The sequence below is a fragment of the Balaenoptera borealis genome (genome assembly GCF_965194805.1).
Source record: "Balaenoptera borealis genome assembly, chromosome: X".
NCBI classification, from domain to species: domain Eukaryota; kingdom Metazoa; phylum Chordata; class Mammalia; order Artiodactyla; family Balaenopteridae; genus Balaenoptera; species Balaenoptera borealis.
In genome coordinates this window covers 16,698,597-16,718,513 of record NC_138881.1, presented here as the reverse complement: position 1 = coordinate 16,718,513, position 19,917 = coordinate 16,698,597, and the positions used below count along the sequence as shown (strand labels likewise).

At 43.8% G+C, this 19,917-nt stretch overlaps 1 protein-coding gene, 1 long non-coding RNA gene and 1 pseudogene across 10 annotated transcripts in view; 2 read left to right on the top strand and 1 right to left on the bottom strand.

Annotated features, from left to right (window-relative positions):
* The window catches only part of LOC309620021, a 601,726-nt gene that overhangs the window by 39,009 nt on the left and 542,800 nt on the right, over window positions 1-19,917 (bottom strand). The gene's annotated exons all lie outside the window — the stretch shown is intronic.
* SH3KBP1 (SH3 domain containing kinase binding protein 1) overlaps window positions 1-19,917 on the top strand; it is a 337,377-nt gene that overhangs the window by 247,386 nt on the left and 70,074 nt on the right. The gene's annotated exons all lie outside the window — the stretch shown is intronic.
* LOC309619877 (broad substrate specificity ATP-binding cassette transporter ABCG2 pseudogene) lies at window positions 113-19,916 on the top strand (annotated as a pseudogene). Its single transcript has one exon. The product of its transcript is annotated as a broad substrate specificity ATP-binding cassette transporter ABCG2 pseudogene (transcript).

The following is a 19,917-nucleotide window of genomic DNA, read 5'->3' as shown; positions in this document are numbered from 1 at the left end:
CTCTGGCCATTACTGAGAGGCAAGGGACCATGGTGTTGCCCGTCCCCCATCCCCCGTCCCCGAGTGTGTCCATAAGTGATTGGTAGGATTTCCCTTTATGACCTTATAATCAAGGACAGTTACCTTTAAGAAATGGCTATGGAGATTGTGTGTTTTGAGAGCCTGAACCATAGATGCCAGGGAATGCATGACCCCAGAGGTTAAGGAGCTTGCCAAAGGTCAGATTATTTTAGGGAGAAAGCTTGGCGCTCTCACCCTCTCCATCGAAAGTGGTGTGCTGGACAATGCTAGGGCGCCTTTCTGGGCTAGCAAACTATTCCCTGCTTTGCTGATGGCCCCAGAACTCATCCATCTTTTCACCTGTAAAATATTCTCCCATGAACTTGTTTCAGTACATCTCTGTAGGTGTCGAATGTGGCCGGAGGAAATCAGAGGAGGGGAAACGTTGCCCTTCTCGTTCTTTTCAGCCGAGGAGGCAAAGCGGTTGTTTCTTTGCCACCCTTCCCCTTGTCCTGCGGGCGGGCCTCCTCCGGGATGCTTTCCTAGGCACGGTGCATTTCCTATCTTAAATCAGACCCTTAACCAAATACATGAAATGACTGTGAAGCACGATACAAATACTCTGATAACTGGCACAGAGACTTGGTTCTACTACCACAGGGGAAGGGGTAGAGCACTTTTCCCCGTGATGACATAGTGACCAGAGGATTAAACAACTGCCACTCTTTGTAATGGGGGGGGGCTCACTTTCCTGTTTTTGTTTTTGTTTGGGGGGGCACCCTCTTTTCAGTTGAAAACCAGATGTACAATAACATTTACTAAGGTTTGAGGGAAAGAAAAGCCCACCATGGATGGTGTCTTGTCTGAACACATCTATTTCTACCTTAACATCTTATATTCCAGTCCTTGTCATTTGATTATATACGATGAGAACACGTTCATTCTGATGATTTCATTCCTCCCTCCCAGCCTGACATCCAGTCCAATAAAAGGAATTGAAGTTTTCTAAAGAGCTTATTTAGTCAGAGAGGGACTCTCTCCTGGTCCTGTCTACACGGCAGGGAGAAAGGAACCGGGCGGCGGTGGAAGGCTGCTTTCAGGAGTGTCTTGAGGGTTGCATCTGATTTCCCTGGCTCCACAGCTGAATGTATTTAGAAGCAGTTGGGCCTGTGAAGCAGCTTGCAGATGTTACAATTACACTTGCAAAACGAGCACTTGGCATCCCCCCTGTCCCCTTGGTCCCTTGTCCTGGCTCGCACACTAATTGTGCTCCTCAGGCCAGAGCGCCCGGGTGGGTCATTTTGACACTTGCTCCTCCTGGTCTCACCCTGCCCTCACCCCCAAGCCCAGCAGCGCCAGCCCCCGAGGATCCTGCCTTCCTGCCTCCCTGCCACTTCTGTCCCTGGCAGAGCCAGGCCCTGGTCTGCACCTCCAGGGCCCCCTCCCTCCTCCTTTCTCCAGCACCTTCCACAGAGCATGCTCCAGAGGAGAGCCCTGGGCTGACCAATAGAGGCGTGCTTTCCCCAGCTCGTTTCCACCTGCTGCATCCCTATCACCCTAGCCCCTGCCTTTTATCATCCCATAACAGCCTCTGCTCGTGTAACCTCTCTGTTCCAGCGAAGGGCTTTGGTAACTTTCTCTCCTTCACTGTAAGATCGGGCTAGATATCCGGCCACGTGGTCTGGCCACAGTCTGACTTCCTGGCCTTGTTCACGTTGCTGTTCTCCACGAACTCTCCCAGGCTGTCCCCTTCTTACCACTGCCTCCTCCCTAACTTGACCCAGACCATGTTCCCGATACCCAGGATGCCTCTGCTTACCCACGTAGCTGGTTTTCAATAGCTAATAATACAACCAGTCTTAATTCATGCTGCGTCATGTGCTTGGGCCCATTTTGAGCTTGTTCCTTAAAAAAAAGTCCCTTAGGCTCTATCATTTTGTTTTTATTATTGTTTTATATGATCTGTGAAATCAGGTCTCTTGTACTCCTTGTACTTCTGCAGATTTTGACTTCCATTCTCATAAAATATCTGCCAGCCTTGATCTAGCATTCCAGTTTGTTGGAACCATCATGTTAAAATGACAAGTGCCATGTGGGCTGCCAGCTCAGAGACACCAGGGTTTGAGTCCCAGCTCCACCGTTCCTAGCTGTGTGTCCTTGGGCATGTCACTTAACCTCTCTGAGACTCAGTTTCCTCAGCCCTAAAGCCGACTTCACAGGGCAGCCGTGAGGATGTACTAAGATGCTGTGTATAAGTGCCTCTCGCAGGGAGGGGTCCATCAGTGGTACCTGTAATCCTAGGAGTTGTCAGTTCATCTCTGCTCTTTCTCTGACCTCAGAAATGGGAATGCAAGGGCTCTTGTGGCTGGGCCCAGTTTGTAGCTGGGGCTGGAATGCCGTTATATAAAGTAGATAACAGTGGTAAAATCATATATACCTAAAATAGGTAAGAATTTGCAGTGGGTAAGAATTCGCAATGGGTGAGATTTCAGCAAGAATTTGGAAAGAAAACATGCCATAAATATTTTGCCTGCTGAAGGTGAGAAGGATGGAATCTGAGTCTGTCAAACCCTGCTTTATAGAAAAGTCTTACTCTTGCTCTGAGTTTAGGTATCGCCCAGAAGTTCATTTAGATGACTGTGTGCTTTTCATATTGCAGAGTGAATAGTTTTGCCACAATTTGTTTAATATGCACTTTGATATGCCTCTTTATTGTATTATGAGTTGAGATGAAATAGCTCTTCTCTAAATTTGATGGCTTTTGCTGTGGACGTTCTTGATTTACCCCAAATTCTGGTGGTGGTTTCATTTTATAGTCAGTTAAGGTGGTTTCCCTTTGCCCTGCTTTTATGAGCTGTGGCAGGAGTCACAGGGCAGACGTTGCCCTCATTTTTAGCCCTAGATTGTCACTTCGTATAGCTTTCTAGAAAATGAGTCATACACCTTTAGTGGGTGCCTATACGCCCTCCTCGATTCCTGAAATAATGCGCAAAGGCCCGAACTATTTGTGTGTGTCCCTGGAAACTAGGATGAAATGTGGCAACCCGAATGGTTTCTTTTTTAGTTTATTTATAAAATAGAATTCTTGTGGATTTGGGAACATGTCCACGGGTGCAGAACACACCTGTGTTTAGCATTTATTTCCAGTCACTCAAAAATAGCTCCTTCGTCTGTGTTCCTGCCGCCCCCATCCCTGCCTTCCTGATTTGTGCTCAGAGCATGGTTGAAAGGGTTCAGAAGCCTCTGGGTCTGGTTTCCAACCCGAGAAGCTCCCTGGAGAAGGACTGAGAGCAGCCTGGTGGGGTCAGGCGAGGCTCTACTGTGAAGCACGCGCCTTGCCCTGACCACTGCCGCTTGGGGCAGGGCGGGCCCAGCTGTGGAGAGGGGCGATGCCCCTGCCCTTGGCCAACAGCCTCCTGGCCTCAGAGCAATGGCCCTTTCCTCCCAGCCCCCGGTAACCTAGGAGGAAGGGCTTCTCATGTGACCCCTCTGTAAACAAAGATCTTCGGGTATTTCTTATCAAAAGGCTCCCCTGAGTGGCTGTGTCTTTGACCCGTTACAAAGCAAACAGAAACGCCCATTTCTTCATGGTTATAAAGCCTATTTGACAACATCAAGGTAAACACAGAGAAAGGTAATGTTATTGACTAAAGTCACGGCGTGGTGGAGTTGGAAGGAAGGAGAAGGGGGCAGCATTGATGTTCGGGGGAGAAAACCGATATATGCACCTCTCAAGAAAGAGGGAACCCAGTGGAGTAGCTAAAGGTAGACGGTCACCACTACGAAAAAATACCAACTAGGAATTTCGCCTTTTCTTAGGGATGTATCAAACCAGGGACCCCAAATGTCTGAGCTAGACCTGCTGCTGTGAGGGCAGAGTTAGGACTGATACTAACTCACCAGCTTCCTCCAGCTCTCCCTCAACGTGTTTTCCTTCCTCCTCTCCCAGACAGTGGTTGAGCATTTAGCTTAATAGTAATAGCTCCGGGCTTCCCTGGTGGCGCAGTGGTTAAGAATCCGCCTGCCAATGGAGGGGACACGGGTTCGAGCCCTGGTCCAAGAAGACCCCACAGGCCGCAGAGCAACTAAGCCCGTGCACCACAACTACTGAGCCTGGGCTCTAGAGCCCGCGAGCCATAACTACTGAGCCCGCGAGCCACAACTACTGAGCCCGCGCGCCTAGAGCCCTTGCTCCGCAACAAGAGAAGCCACAGCAATGAGAAGCCCGCGCACCACAACAAAGACCCAACGCAGCCAAAAATAAATAAAATTAAATAAAGTTTTTAAAAAATCTGAGTCATTAAAAAAAAAAATTGTAATAGCTCCTGCAGGACCAGAGCTTCCCAGTGCAGGACCATTCTGGGCCACTGGCAGCAAGAGTCCAGGACCCCTCAGCACCCCGCCTTCTCCTCACGCATGCTCACAGCAGCCCTGGGAGCTAGGCGGGACCATGGTGTTCTGTCCAGATGGCAAAGGAGGAACAGAGGCCCAGAGCGCGGAAGTGACTTTCCCAAGGGCCTCACAGTAATCAGCGGCCGAGCCAGGGCAGGGGCGGCTCCTGACCCTGAACGTGGGGGCTGGCAGGGCGGGACTGCTCTGTTTCCTGTGGGGCTGTGGATGCTTGCGGTAGGTGCGGCTCAGTCACTCCCCGAGGTGACTCTTGTCTACTTATTGAGTCATGCTCTGTTGCTGGGTATATCTAGGGCACGTGCCTGTGCGATTTTCTTTTTAAATTAATGACATTATCATTATTTTATTAGGAAAACAATATTACCACGCCATTCCCCCATCCATCTGTTTCCGACATTTTTGTGTCCATGTCTCTGACCTCGTAGGGTCAGGATCATCCAGGACTTTCTGATTCCATTGTCACATCTACAGAAATGGAATGGTAGTGCAGAGGACATGATGAGCTCAGCTCAGGGCTAACGTTGCTTCTTTTTGTGCCTAAAGCCCTCCTCTCCCACTTCTTTCTTCCCATGCCCAGCCTATTTTGCTTTCCTCTGTTCTTCTGGACCCAGGTTAGTTTTCTGCTTGCTGTCACCATGAAAGAGAGGGAGAGGGGGAGAGGGAGAGAGTGGGGAGGCGGGGAAAGAGAGAAAGAAAGAAAAGGCATCCCTAGCTCCTTCCTAAGTCATTCTGTGATGATATGTTCTTTTGTTTGTTCTAATGTTTATTTTCCCTTCCTGCCTCCCTCCCATTAATTTATTAATTGAAACATTTATTCATGAGAAAAATGTTTCCAGACTTCCTTGCTTCTCTCCCCACAGGAAAGTGGCTTTAGAAATCTCATGAAGGGTTCTCAGCTTGGTATAAGAAAGCCGATCAGCTATATAGATTGCTGGCCTTGACCCTTTCTCTCTCAACTGCTGAAGCTTTTAGCAGAGCTAAAGTGTAGGATTAAATGTGGTTTCAGGGATGAGGAGTAAATTAGCAGGTGTCACCCTGAAAATGATGACACACTGACAGACCCATTAGAAGGACATGTTTTATGAGTAAATGAAGAAGTTAAGTGTAGGTCTGGGATCATCTGGGTTTACACACATTTGAAAAATGTCAGCGTTCAGCAAATGAGTCATTTATGTCATAGGATGTATTTCTTGCAGTATAGCCTGTCTTGTTAGACTGCATATGTCCCTACTGGGGACAGCAGTCACAGTATATCTCCTCCTCAGAGCATTAGAAATCCCAAGGAATACAGTTTGCTGCTGTTTTGTCTTCCTCTTTAAAGTAACCTGGACACCAGGACCAATGGGAAGATTCCTGACACCAGAAACACATTTGATCAAAACTCTTTCTCCTGGGACTTCCCTGGTGGTCCAGTGGTTAAGACTCCGCCTTCCAATGCAGGGGGTGTGGGTTCGATCTCTGGTCAGGGAGCTGAGATCCCACATGCCTTCGGGGCCAAAAAACCAAAACATAAAACAGAAGCACTATTGTAACAAATTCAGTAAAGACTTTAAAAATGGTCCACATCAAAAAATCTTTTAAAAAAACACAAAAAACCCAAACTCTTCCTCCTGAGCTTGTTTACCATCACAGAGACACAGTTTTAAATTAGATGAGGTTGGTGAAAGTAGGACTTGGCGGTGGGAGAACATTTCGCTTTAGTTTACCAGTAGACAGTCAAAACAGTGCCACCCAGAAATTTTGATGATTGCAGATTTCTCATAGACAGATGAGTTTGCAGTTGATGCAGATTCTCAGCTTTACATGCCTCCTCAAATTATATAAAACTGTCTAAAGGGACCCTGTGTTCGTTCAGCCTAATTGTCATCTCTCTCCCAAGTGCTGTGCTTTAGTGGCAGGGCATTAGTAATCCTTGCTACAGCATCTTGGGATGTTTTTTTCCTGCAACACACAGAAAACTCTGCAGGTGTCTTAAGGAATTAGAGAAACTCCTTCTGTTTTCTCTCTCCACTCTTTCTATTTCTATTACTCTGAGAGGGCTGTTGTGAGGATTAAGTGAGATGTTGTGGCTGAAAGTGCTTTAGAAATAAAAAATTACAGCTATTGCTGTGATAAGTTATGATCGGAAGAAGAAAAGACAAATGCCCGTTGACTGGGAGTTCTCTCTTGGTATATTGAACTCTCCTGAAATTAAGGTCAGTACTTTCCCTGAAATGCCCCTGTATTATTTATTTTAACTTTTCTTAGGATGAAAGTAGTTTATTATATTCAATAGTTGTGTAGCCCCTATCTTCTTAAAGTATCTCAAAGGTCTTATATTCACATTTGCATTTTATTAAAATATACTTTTCTGAGATGGCATGGGATGCACTTTTAAGTAACACTTTAAAATTAAATAAGTAAAACTTACTCTTAGAGAATGAGAACAAAACAGATAAATACGAAGGAAAGTCAGAATCACCTGTGACTGTATCACCGTCAGATACCTCTCTTAATATTTGAGCTGTGTTCTCCCAGACTTTATACACTCACAGAGACACACACACACAATTACAGTTAAAAATAAAAATAAGGTCATATCATATACACTCTTTTGTTTACCCCCTTTGCCCCCAATATATCATGCCTATCTTTGGCAGCACGGTTAAATGGTTCCTTAGCATCCCAATGTATGGAGTACCACGATCCTCTTTTATACTTGGCTTGTTTCTGGTTTTTCCCTATTTTACACCATGTTGCATGTAGTCATCACCTTGTTTGTAGATCTTCATGAACGTAATTATTTCTACCACTTTCTGCTACTTGTGTAACCTTGGGCGGGCTGCTCAGTCTCTCTGTGCCTTAGTTTGTTTCCACATCTGTGAAATGGGGATGATAACAGTACCTACCTCCTGGTGGTGTAAAGACTGAGTTAAAGGAGGTAAAGCACTTGGAATGCCTGGCTCATAGTAAGTTCTGTATAAATGTTAGCAGTTGTTATTATTTCCTGATGATCAATTGCTAAATGTATTGATGCTTCAGTGCCTTTTAAAGGCATTTAAGTGATGTTCTGAAAGATTGTGCCAATTTAGTCTCCCCCCAGGAGCCTATGAGAATGTTTCCCTATGCTTGTCATGCCCGGATATTATCATTCTTTCTAATCTCTGCTAATCTGATAGGCATATGCATTTTTAAAAATGATTACTCAAGTTGAAAATGTTATGTGTCATTTTCCAATTGATTTTTATAAAAATACCTTATATTCATGACATTAACCTGTCATCTTTCACATTACAAATGTTTTTTCTCAGTTTATGACTCATAGAGATATTTAAGAAAATATCATTAAAAGTAAATACCTTTTAGACTTAAAATTTCCCCATTTTATAGTTAACTACATGGTGCAGTAAAAGTCATCCTTTTAAGAATAGTTTTACTTAAGGCTTTTATATTTTAGTCCTAGTATGAAAGGGTAGCTGGCTATTAAATGCATTCCTTTTCTGCCTTCCTCAGGGCTTTCAGAGGTTCTATTTAAGACTTCTGTCCTTACAGTATTTTCTTTATAGCGGCATTCAGAGAACCCCCGAGATTTGGCATGGATAAGGATCCTCATATCCTAGACCAGGGCTTCACAAACTTTCTCTGTAAAGGGTCAGAGAGAAAATATTTTATATTTTATGGGCTATATAGTATCTATCTCAACTATACAAAAGCAGTCATAGGTGTAAATGAACGGGTGTGGCTGAGCTCCAATAAAGCTTTATTTACGGACACTTAAATTTGAATTTCCTGTAATTTTCATATTCTTTGAAATACTATTCTTTTGATTTTTAAAAACCATTTGAAAATGTAAAAACTATTCTTAGCTTGAGGGCTGTACAAAAATAGGTAGCAGGCCAGATTTGACCCATGGGATGTAGTTTGCTAGCCCTTGAAATAGAATGTCTAGAAACAGACCCATAAAAATATAGGCAATTAATTTTCAACAGAAGTGCAAAGAAAATTTAAGAAAGAAAGGATAATCTTTTCAAGAAATGGTGCTGGTACAATTGAACATACCTAGACCAAAAAAAAAAAAAAAAGCCCTAACCTAATCTAACACATTATGCAAAAATTGACTCAAAATGGACCACAGATCTGCATAGAAAACATAAGACATTAAAAAGTTATTTATGAAAACATAGGAGAAGAGAGTTGTTAGACATGACACTAAAAGCACAATCCATGAAAGAGAGAACTGCTGCAGTGGACTTTGGCAAAATTAAAAACTTTTGCTCTGCGAAGATACTACTGAGAGAATGTTGCTGGTTGGTCTCTTTTTCTTACAAGGTCATCTGAGCCCCAGTGTTTAGTAAATAATTGCTTGATACGTAATTGGATGAATTTCAAGGACCTTGGTTTTGTTCTGAGTCTTCCTGGGAATATACTTTGTAAGACAAGACCATGAATCTCCCATAGCAGAGCCGTCCCCTGCACCCCACCTCTGTACCCCTGTGCCACTTTCTCCCCAAGGTGGCAAACAAGTGTAGCCATATTCCACTAGTCAGGCCTGGACTTAGATGAGCTGCCTGAGAACTGAGATTTGACCTGGGAATTATATTTTTTCACTCACTGCACAGGCCTAGAAGCTAAATTTGCTGTGTATAGAGAAAAAGACTCCAAACAAATTTTCACGCCAAGGAATAAGCTTTCCTAAAAGAAAGACTTAAAAGAAATGTAGATTTGTCTCGTAAAAAAAGGGAGATGGAAGGTAAGAATTCACCAATAGCTGCTGCAGCTGGCTTGGATGTTCTTGACCTTCATAATGATCATGGCTATGCCCTTCACTTCTTATTCCTTCCTGATGCTTATTTGGGAAATGAAGATTCCTCCGCCCTCACCCTAACAGCCTTCTTTGTATCTCTTAAAGGTGGTGCAGGAGCTAAGAACAGCTCTTAAAACATAATGAAAGATGCTTTATCAATGCCACTGTGTTTGTAATGAAGCAAAATGATTTTGTATTATATCTAGTATCCTTTTAATGGAAGAAAGGCATGTATTTGGATGCAGAATCAATATAATTCCCTAAACATAAATGAAAATGAAATCTCAGCTGTAGGATGGACAGCCTTGAGAGGTAAATTATGCCATTAGCCATAAGCTTTGGATGAGCTGAAGGCGCCATTAGAAACAGCTTCTAAAATTTAGCATTAAGTGGTCTTCTCAATGTAAATGACGTAACAAGTAGAAAATGAGAAGTTTCTATGAAAACATATTGTTACATAATTCACATGCTTGATTATATTTAAATGGACAAAAAAGTGCAAAAGTGCCACCTTGATGATTTGCATTTGGTGTATGAGTTGTTCACCTGCCCTCCTATGTTAACGTCTCTGGTCATTCTTAAAGCCAGATTACAAGTACCCAGGAAAGGCCCTCCCTGCAAACATCTCCTTTTCACATGATTACTGATTTTTGAAGTAGAATTTAAGGGGGTAGAAAGTCTTTCATTCTACTATTAAAAAAAAGGCTAAAAGCATAAACATTTCCTAAGACTTAGGACTGTATAAGCTGCAAATGAAATAATGAAATCAGTAAGCAGTTCTTATATATACATTGTGACAAACCATACGGCCATGTCCCACAACTCCAGGACATGTCCAATGTGAATGATGACCCTGGAGTTGGGCCAATATGGCAGCATCTGTTGGGTGCTGTTCTCTGAAGAGGCTCCAGATAGAAACATCTTTTTCTAAGGGGGAAACAATCTATGAGCCCTGAGGCCTTTGGAGCTTCCGCTTTGGGTTGTCTCCTATTAAAGTCCCCTCAGGCCTCCCTGATTCCTGTCTGCCTGCCTCTCAAGATGCCTGTGAAAGCTCTGCTCTCTTTCGGGGGACTGAGATTGGGTTTCAACTTTTTTCTCATTTCTTGGTGACATCTGGACTCAAACGTTACTTCTGTAGCATTTGCTAACCCCTGTGCTCTGAGTGGGTTACAGGAGCATAGGATAGTGATCCCCTCAGCTCTCCTGGGTGGGTGGGAAGGGCCTTAGGTGGGTGGAAGACCCCCACCCCCTCCCAGTTGATGGTGTCCAACAACGTCAGGCCTCCAGCAGCATGTCATCAAAATATTATCATTTTATAGGTGTGCCATTATCTGGAAAAGGTTGGGTTGGCACTACCTTACTGCATTGTATTTACCTTTTCCATATAAAGATGTTTAACAGTAACTCTACTTTTCCTTAGGGAATATTCCGCCTTCCTTGTTAGAGAAGAGTGTATATGACTAGCAAAGGAAACTCCAGGATAATTAAAAACCCTTGTACGTGTCTTCATTTCAGAAATTCTTTCTCTAGGACCTCTTCTGGGAATTAGACCTTGAAATAGCTCAGACTTTTAAAGATAGAGCTTAAAGTTCTATTCTATCTAGAATAAAATAAATTCACTCTAATTAAAGAAGCAATCTTTTAAAGTGAGAATATAACTTCCGGTTGCGGCCATGATGGAGTAAAGAGCATTAGATTTACCCTCCTGCCATAGACAACTTTAAAATTGGACAAAATACATGAACCAGCTGTTTTGAGGCATTGGACGATGCACAGCACAGGGCTGTGGTCCTTGAGAGAACGGAAGCATAAGGTGAGTTCCACGGCAACCCTGGCTTTTTGCCTGGGGGCACTTTCTAAATTGCAGCACAGGGCACTGGAGCCTAAACAGAGAGCAGAAGACTCATTGGATTGAAGCAACGGAGATTGTAACTCACGGCTGCCGAGGTGGATGGAATTTTCAGGGCAGGGAATTGCAGAGGAGCACGAGCTGTGCAAAGAAAGAGCTCCAAAAGTCTATATATAAGGGTCCCTTGAGTCTTTGGCCAAATACTAGGCTGTGCATCAATAGGGCAAGACTCCACGAGACCCGGCAGAAAATAAGTATGGGGGAGGAGGGTGTGTGGGTGGGCTGTGAGCTGAGTGGATATCCCAGAGGTCACCAGTGATAGGAGATGTTGGAGTTCTGGCCAAGCAGAATGGAAAAACTTTGTTGAACACACTTGGCATCCAAGTGACAACTCAGAAAAGTCAGCCATAGGAATAGCGCTACCCCAGACCCACCCTAAATGAAGCGCAAAACCAAGCCTTGACAGGTCAAGCTGACCTGCAAGTAACATGCCCACCGTAACGAAACTCCACACTCTTGCAAGGAAGACAACAAAATTCAGTCCTTCGACAATGTAGCGCGCAGTGCACGGCTGTTGAGAACATACAGTCACAAATTACCAGATGTACGAAGAAGCAGGAAAATGTGAGGGTATGGTATGGGTAGCTTGTAAAAGGCATGTGGTCATTTCTGAATACTGTGTTCAGGCATCACGACATGCTTTAATTAATATCGACATAACTAAAAGGAAGCTTGATTACGGCTTTTTGTGTGTTATTCATCCAATTTTTTTGTTACCAGTTATACAATATGTAAAATGAAAAAGTCAGAAGTTAGTATAGGAAAGCCTGTAAGTTGTTGCCCAATAAAAAGTCAGGATTTTTTTTACAAGTAGACAATCTCTTTGAGGTCATGACTTCCCAGTGTCACAAAACAGTGAATGACTGCCTAAACCTCACCTATCCCAGATGTTGATATTTGGAATGTGACATCTTCTTGAGTGGGCTTGTCCCTGGGACGGTCTCCTCGGCTTCCCTCATTAACTGTGGTCTGCCAGGCATTTCTTCTGACGCTGAGATAGACCGTGGTTCTCTTTTTCTCCTGTTACCTCATAAACTGTGATGTTGACGAGCCTGCTCGAGTAACTGCCTTATGGGATGCTGGAAATTCTGAGCAGAAATCCCAGCCATGCAGAATAATTGCATCTCTTGGGGAGGTGTTAACAAGCAGAGGTAGAACTGAGTGCTCATGGGCTTCGGCTTCCATGGAACTTCCTCCCAACAGCCCCCTTGAAGCTCCATGCAGAAGGCGTTCATTAGTAAACATTAAACAACACTTTTCGTACTGCTGTGGGATGTTGAGGGTGTGAGGCCCCCCTCGGGGCACTCAGAGGCTCACTTGACAGCCATACCGAAATCAAACAACACTCACTTTCTCCTCTAATGATATTTCAGTCATCAGAGAAGATCGTGAAAAACAGCCATGCTGGATAATTTCTGGGAAATCGGTACTAGGGAGTGTGGGGACAGCTGACCACCAGGGGAAGTGACCAAGCAGAGTGCTTTTCTTTTTCAAGAGGACCAGCTGGTGAACCCATCATTTTGGGGTTTGCTATGGCGATTTCTGAGCTATACGTTCCTGTCCAAACTCAAACAGGGCACTTATGACGTCTTAGAAAATGTGACCTACCTTTAAAGGTGCTTTTTAAGTTGTTACCACAATTATGAACAAATATTCAGTACAGACCAACAGGTAAGCCTGATTGAATAGATGAAGCTTTCTTGTGTAGCTAATCTTACCTGCCTCTTCCTCGTTCAACTTGACGTCACTTCGGATGTTTGGAAATTGCGGGAAGTAGATTAGTATTGTGGGGGGAGATTGGGCCATCCATCGATTCATCCATTCAGCCAACGTGTGTTCATAATCAATATTTTCCAGGCACTGTGCTAGGTATTTGGTGGATACAGAGATATAAAAAAAAAGATCCTTTGTTTTCAAGGAGCTTACCATTTTTGAGAACCTTTCTACTCCAAGTGTGGTCCAGTAGCATTGACATCACCTGGGAACCTGTTAGAAATGCTGAAGCTCTGACCAGCCCCAGACCTAGTGAATCTGAATTGTCATTTTCACACGATCCCCAAGTGGATAGTATACACATTAACATTTGAGAAGCACTGGTCTAAATCATTGATTCTCAGCCTGCACATTGGAAGGACCTAGGGACCTTTAAAAAGCACTGATTTCTCGATCTCACCACCCCCCCCACCCAAGGAATTGTAATGTAATTGGTATGGGGATAAAGCGGCAGATTCCAAGGTTGGAACTCAGTTTATCCGTGGTGTGTCTGGAGGAGAAAGAAAAAGGACTAGTATTGCAATGGAGCTTATTACTGATCCATCCATCTTGTTCCTGGATGAGCCCACAACTGGCTTAGATTCAAGCACAGCAAATGCTGTCCTTTTGCTTCTGAAGAGGATGTCTAAACAAGGACGGGCAATCATTTTCTCCATTCATCAGCCTCGTTATTCCATCTTCAAGTTCTTTGATAGCCTTACCTTGTTGGCCTCAGGATGATTAATGTTCCACGGGCCTGCTCAGGAGGCCTTGGGTTACTTTCCATCCACTGGTTACCACTGTGAGCCCTATAATAACCCTGCAGACTTCTTCCTGGACGTCATTAATGGAGACTCCTGTGCCGTGGTGTTAAACAGAGAAGACACAGATGGTGAAGCCAAGGAGACTGAAGAGCCTTCCAAGAAAGATACTCCGCTCATAGGAAAATTAACTGAGTTTTATGCCAACTCCTCCTTCTTCAAGGAAACAAAAGTTGAGTTAGATCAACTCTCAGGGGGTCAGAAGAAGAAGAATATCTCAGTCTACAAGGAGATCACCTATGCCACCTCCTTCTGTCATCAGCTCAGATGGATTTCCAGGCGTTCATTCAAAAACTTACTGGGTAATCCCCAGGCTTCTATAGCTCAGATAATTGTAACAGTCATCCTGGGACTGGTTATAGGTGCCATTTTCTATCTAAAAAATGATCCTACAGGAATCCAGAACAGAGCCAGGGTGCTCTTCTTCCTGACCACCAACCAGTGTTTCAGCAGTGTGTCAGCCGTGGAGCTCCTGGTGGTCGAGAAGAAGCTCTTCATACATGAATATATCAGTGGATACTACAGAGTGTCATCTTACTTCTTTGGAACACTGTTATCTGATTTACTCCCCATGAGGATGTTACCAAGTATTATATTTACTAGTATAACATACTTCCTGTTAGGATTGAAACCACAGGTGGAGGCCTTCTTCATCATGATGTTTACCGTGATGATGGTGGCTTATTCAGCCAGTTCAATGGCACTGGCCATAGTAGTAGGTCAGAGCGTGGTATCCATAGCAACGCTCCTCACGACCATCTCTTTTGTGTTTATGATGATATTTTCAGGGCTGTTGGTAAATCTCAGAACCGTTGTGCCTTGGCTCTCGTGGCTTCAGTACTTCAGCATTCCTCGATATGGCTTTGCGGCTTTGCAGCATAATGAATTTCTCGGACAGAACTTCTGCCCAGGACTCAATGTAACAACAAACAGTACCTATAGCTATGCAATATGTACTGGCAAAGAATTTCTGGAAAACCAGGGCATCGATCTCTCACCTTGGGGCCTGTGGAGGAATCACGTAGCCTTGGCATGCATGATTGTTATCTTCCTTACAGTTGCCTACCTGAAATTGTTAGTCCTTAAAAAATTTTTCCTAAATTTCTCTTTAATTCACATGATTTACCCCACATTAAAAAGGAAGCATCTTGATTTCAGTAAAAAAAAAAAAAAAAAAGCCCCAAGTGATTCTAAATGTGCAGCCAGCTTTGAGAAACGCTGGTCTAAGATGTTGCTTTGCACTCTTGACAAAATGGAGCCCCAAAGTGAGGTTGCAGCCGGGTTTTGCAATTTACAAGACAAGTGGCAAGTTTGTCTTTTCTAAAGATTTAAAGTGCCTAGACGAGAGGCAGACACAGCAGAGCTCACAGGTGACTCCCTGCCGCCAGGTTGGATGTCAGGGAGCGGCTCTCAGCTGATCCCCAGCGGAGAGCTGTGTGCAGTGGTGGAGTGCTTCCGCCACATTCCCCAGGGCCCCTGTGGCAGGATGGAGCGGACTAAGGCCTGACATTGAGGTCTGGGCCGGACCTCCCTCCTCAGACACACCCTGTGGGCTTCACATCCCTCCCCTGAGCCCTCCAAGTGTGTGAGCTGCTGCCAGGGGCTTTCACCGGAAGATGGTGCTGAGTCACATGACAGATGTGTGTGTGCTTAATTAAGACACTTTCCTGGCCTCATTATCCCTCCGGGTCTCTGGGACCAGCCCCTAGAATCACAGTAATGACGACAAACCAGCAGCAGTTGTGTTGCTCTTTACGCCTCAGACATCTTCTCCTGTGTATCAGGGAACTGAGACCCAGAGTTTTTATCACTAGTGGACCACTTAAATATCAGATGGCCCAAGTTCGCTCTCCTCCTCCTCTCTCTGAGATATCTTGGCTAACCCAAGATAGTGCAGAACATAGAGGTTGGAGTACAGCACACCTAAGGCTCTGTTTATTCATTCCTTAAAAGGAAAAACATCATTTGTATTTTACAAGGAAAAATATATTTTACGCTAATATCTGCCTGGCGATGAGGCATAGAGAAACCATTTTGACCATTTTGAGGGCTTAATCATAGAAGAGTGAACATTCTATGTCAGAAATATAATTCTTTCCATACTCTTTGACTCTTGATAAAGGCCGAGGTCTACTTTCCTCTGCTTACATGTGAATAGATCTTATTTCTAATCATCATTGTTCTGGAAACTTTCATCTACATGCTGATCTTTTACTCTTTCCCACTGCAAACTCCTGCCTCATTTAAAGGTCATCCCCTCACCTGCAAACGCTGCCCTTTCCTCATCCTTATTGGAATCTCAAAATCCACTAGGGTAGATCTTGGCATAACCATCATGGGTTATGCCTGTGGTATAATTATTAAGTGTCCCAGGTTTGGAAATAAATTATACGGTCACCCTAAAATCTTCCAGTATTTTGCCAACACTTCCTCTTAAATTATACGGTCACCCTAGAATCTTCCAGTATTTTGCCAACACTGCCTCTCTCCTTAGTGGTCACCTACTGCCTCATTGTCCTGCCTTCACCCACCTCCTGCCATCCTCCTTGGGGACATTAACTCCATCCTGATGATGTTCTGGCCTCACAAACCATTGACTGTCCATTCTCCCCCCATCACTCATGGTTGCCATCTTGCCTCACCCCTCACATCACTCTTCAGTAGAGGTTGGTTGGAACCTCCTGGGAGCCAAACATTGCCTTCACTCTAAGTGCCAATTCTTGAATGTTCTCTTCTATGACCCCAGCTTCCCACTCTCCCTCTTCCCTTCCTTCACACTTGGTGATCCCACCCTTGACCTTTCTCATTACCTTGATTCTTGCCCTCCTTCTCTCCTTTCAGGCTGCCTGGTTTCTCTTGGTCCCACTTGTTTTTAATCCAGCCTAGCACTCCTGCCGGTGTTTCAGTGCCATGTTGATTCATTGTGTCTGCCTCTCCCATTAGGCTCTGAGCTTGGGAGCCCCATAAGGACATGATGATTTTCTTTTTCCCCCTGAATTCCTCTCCTATCCTGCATGTTTTAGGTCCTCATTAAATAAATTGAATTTGCTGTTCTTTCACACTTCTGGAAGCAGAGCCCTCATACAAATAATTCTCTCTTCACCTCTGTCACCAAAAGCCTAGTTCTTTTGTCTGGTTTTGTCTGGTTTTTGTCTGGTTGAAGATGACTTATTTTCATTTCTCATTTTGCTGTCAGGATTCTTCCTGCTTCCCTTAAATTAACTTCTATTGCTAGGGGAAAAAAAGTCTCAGTTCTCTAAATCTCTGTCCCACTCCAGGCATCTTGACCCTGTGGCTATTTTCTGTCCTGCAGCAGACTCCCTTTCACTTTTCTTAGTATTCTAAGTCACGCTGTCAGTTTTCTTTTTTCAACATACTTATCTCATCCGTGAGCTTTGTATTTGTTCTTATACCAGTCAGAACAATTAGACATACTGTGTTCTATCTTCATGCTTCCCCTCTCTTACCTTGAATTACACAATGATTAGCACTGTTAATGTTTTCCTTAAAAAGCAGAACATAGATGAGCCGTTCGAGCTATTCATCACTGATGGGAGGTATAATAAATATAATGTCACATGCACTGTTTTCCCCTGTAGGCGTGCATAAGTTCTGAAGTTATTCTGGATATGCTTTTGCTTATTAAAATTTTCTTTGTTGTTTTTCTCGCATATGAAGCAGGAGGCTTCATTACAGTGGTTCTTGGGTTATTGATTGCGTAAGGCTAATGGGAAGCATAGCCTTGAACCATTTAGAAAATTTGAAAGAAAGCCTTCAAAAGAAATATAGCACTAAACAATATTTGAGTGCCTTTTATGGACATAATTCTGTATCAGATGATCTGAAATGAATGTGGAGAAAAGTCCACTCCTCACATAAGCAAACCCTTCACACATGAAAAGATTTAAGATTATTTGAAAAGCTGTTGATGATTCTCTCCTCTTTGGTACTAGATCTCATGGTTGATACCTGTTATCAAAAAAGGACCTTGTATGTTATGTGTGCACATGCGTGCGTGTGTGTGTTTCACACAAATCTCTAAGCTCCCTGGAATTAGGGATCATGTTCTTTTGCATGTTTAATGTTTGGTGCCTACAGAATGAATTTAAATATACTTTACATATAATAGTTTTTTGTTGAATGGGATATCGTGAAATGCAAATTAACACAGTTCTGAGTGTCAGAGAAAAGGTAAAGCTTCCATTATAGTCACTTTCCTAAAGGTGAGTTTCAAGTTGGGCTTTGAAAAGGAGAGGGACTTGTCCAGAAAAAGAAGAGGAAAAAAAATTATGCCAGGCATTTCCTCAGAAACAGAGGCTCTGGATTGAAAGACTTAATTTCTAAGGATTAGGAGTAAAGAAATTCCACCCCCTACTCCTTCATAAGTTTTTCTGATATCGTCGATGACATAACAGTTTCTCAGGGATGGAAGAACCTCAGAAGCCATACGATTCTGCCACCACCACCCCTGTTCATGAATTCCTTCTTAGGGACTACTGCCAGATTGTTTAGGGGGTGATGTGACATGGGCAGGGCCAGAATACTTACCTGGGCTCCTCATTGTCATTTTCCAAGAAAGATAAGCATTCTTTCATATTGTAAGTCTCCTGAACCTTGATTTGTTCTGAGTAGATCTGAACTTGATGCTTCAAGTGTCTTTGTCTTTTGGTGTTGGTTGGGACTAGAATTTATAGTGTGATTAAGGACTCAGGTCAGTCTATCCTTATAGCAGATACCACTGGGGTAAAAGATGATGGTGAGCATTTACTTCTCACCTGAGGTGGCCCTGTGTTAACTTACATAGAATCCTCACAGGCTGGGGTAGATGGAGGCTATCTTGTCCTGCAGTAATCCTAGTCTTGGGTTGTGGGAGATCACAGAACTCAGGGTTAGAAAGAGTCTTATTTGATTCCAGAAATATTTATTATATTGTGCATTGGGCTGGGAGTATAATGGTGAAAACTTCAGATGTGTTTCTCTTTTTGCTGGAATGGATGCTCTAGCAAGGCACATAGTGAGTCACATAAGCCAGGGCCTCCAGAGGCTTATCACCAGGCCCTAGGCCAGCTGCACATCTGCTGCTTGAGGCCTCCTCCCCCCTCCCCCAGCCCCACTGGTATTGTGGAGGGCCATGAGTGTGTCTCCGTGGGCCCTGAGCAGGAATTCCTCACTTTCCTGAGCATTTATTTTCAAAGTCCTCTGTGTTAGTAGCATTTTTTGGAAAGCCTTCGCTCATTTCAGGCTTTAGCTGGAAATTGTTGACCACAGTCTGAGAATTGGGTTTTTACTCAAGGACCTGTACTTGACAGTGGTGTGTATGTTGTACATACACTGGGAAGGAAGAAATGCCCAAGTGAGGAGGTTTACAGCAGGACAAGGTGGGTCTTGGATTGGGGTGGGAGAAGTGGAGTTGGACCCAGAGGACAAATGCGAGATATATTATCAGACTAGAGCAAATCAAACTTCCAAGCAGTTGGGGATAGGGAAAAATAGAGGTGGTTCTGTGGCATGAGGTTGAATGCCTGGGAGAGCCATGAGGCCGTTAGGCTCAGGATGGAAGCTTGCAAAGGCTGAGCTCTCACTCTCTCCCTAGCACTTGGCACAGAGTAGGTGCTCAATAAACGTTTGACAAGTGAGTGAACAGAATAGGGATTATTCAAAGGGAAGCAGGTTTGATCTGGAAGAATGAAGAGATTTATTCATTCATTTAGTAAGCAAACATTAAGTTCTGTAAGGTGGGGAGAAGGGCTCTTCATGATGACAACTGTGCCCCATCAGCACGGAAAGGAGAGGGTACATTAATGAGCTTGCATAGAGTGTGAGTTTTCTTACGCTTGGCTGCCTGTTGCAAAGCCCTTCTTAATTTCGACAAGCTTTGTGACAGGCTAATCAGAGAGAACATTTGTGCGTGTGATGTTTTCTAACCCACATTTTCAGTTAATGAAATAATTTTATTTCAGTAAAATTAAAATGAAGAAAATACATATCCTCCTATCTTTAAGGGAAAAACAAAAGATCTTATTGATCTTAAGGCATCCAAAAGCAACACTGGGTTTTGAGTCCCAGCAGACAGCTCTAGCGCACTTAAGCTTTTGTTCTCCCATCTGACTTTGGGGTTTGTGCTGATTTAGTCTTAGTAACCATTGATAGCAGCCTCAAGGAAAGCTCCTCCATCTCTCTAGAAAGGGTGTCAGAGCTCCCTGTAGGGTGCTTACCCCATTTCTCACTCTGCTCTCCTGTTT